Below are 1,507 nucleotides of genomic sequence, written 5' to 3'. Positions count from 1 at the left end.
ACTTAATGCACCTGCGCTTACGTAACTGCTATCGGGGGAGAAAGAAGTGTGTGAGAAAAGAATGCTGCAGCCGGACAGAAGAGGGAGGGGAAACGGGGGCTTGCTAGTCAGCGAGAAAAGTTCTCATGGATATAAAGGAACAGACTGCTTGTTTTAGCTGGGCTGGATCTGAGGCGTACTAAGTCTCCCAGCCCCGCTTTGAGATCTCAAATAAACTTTGCTTGCTTCTCCCCCTGGTGTGTTTATTGGCGCTAAAGCACTCCGGGCACGAATCACTGTTGTTTGCCTTGGGCACCTCCGGTGTCTGCAACAAAAGGATTATCATCACCGTTGCTTAAAATGTATATTGATTTATAGCAGTGTGCACATGCATTTATATGCATGCATTTACTAGCAGAAACTGTATACTCCTATTGATATCTGAACAGACTTAACTTCCTTCCAATTATATTCTTTTTGGTATATATCCACAAATCTAAATCTGAGAGTATTTTGAGCCCTGTCAGGAATGAAATCTGAATTAAGCCAAAGGGAAAGGAGGAAAAATAATACACAATGTGAGGTTCAGATTAATTTTCAGGGTAATTTTAAAGGGGGAATATTTTAATTAAAAAAATCATTGTGATGACCATGTGTGGGGAAATGTTTGCTGTTACTGTATGTGGGTTGTTATTTGCAAGTCTCACAGTAAACAAAGTGAGGTGGGAATGTCCTTTTTTTCCACTGATTTATAGTTGCTCTGATGAGATTACTATCGGTGGCGCTCCTGCCCTGGGAATCAGGACAGAACCCAAAGTTCCTTCCAGCATTGTGTGGGTGTGGGGGCAGTGTGCGTCTGTCAAGGGGAAAGCGCAAGAGGGGGTGTTCTGCAGGGAGCAGCTTCTGGGCGTACATGGGAGTCAGCAGGGGATGCTTTCCCTTCGGAATCAGTGCTGGCCTCCAGGCCCCAACATGGTACTCTGGGGCACTGGGCTACGAGGAGCAGCATATCAGAGCTTGATGGGGAAGGGGAGGCCTTCGCCCCTTGCAGTCAGTGGTGGGCCCAGTGCAGCACGGGGGTGCTGTACTACAGGGAGCAGAATAGAGGGTTCATTGGGGTCACTCCTCCCGCCTTAGTGCTGGCCCCAAGACAGTGCCGGGGGCACTGTGCTGCGGGGAGTGGTGTGGGTGCCATGTTGCAGGGCGTGGCTCGGGGCGGGGCACTGCTCTGCGGGGAGGGGCTCCTTGGGGGATGCCAGGCTGGGAGTTAGAGGGGGACACCGTGCAGTGGGGGGGCTCAGAGGGGGCCATGCTGCAGGGAGATGGGAAGGGGCTGCCAGGGTCAAGCTCATGGTCCCCGCACGTCCCTCCCTGTAGCCAGACTCCGCTTCCCCCCCCAGGAGCCGAGGATGAGGCTGAGAGGGAGTCCCAAGAATCCAGAGTTGGTCCGTTTGGGGTGAGGGCACCGAGGCAGGCAGGCTGCTGGAGGGTGTCCCAGAGCTGGACCCGGGGGCAGGAGGGGGGAGCT

This window comes from Chelonoidis abingdonii, chromosome 7 (genome assembly GCF_003597395.2).
Source record: "Chelonoidis abingdonii isolate Lonesome George chromosome 7, CheloAbing_2.0, whole genome shotgun sequence".
Classification (NCBI taxonomy): domain Eukaryota; kingdom Metazoa; phylum Chordata; order Testudines; family Testudinidae; genus Chelonoidis; species Chelonoidis abingdonii.
Note: the sequence above shows the minus strand (reverse complement) of the source record.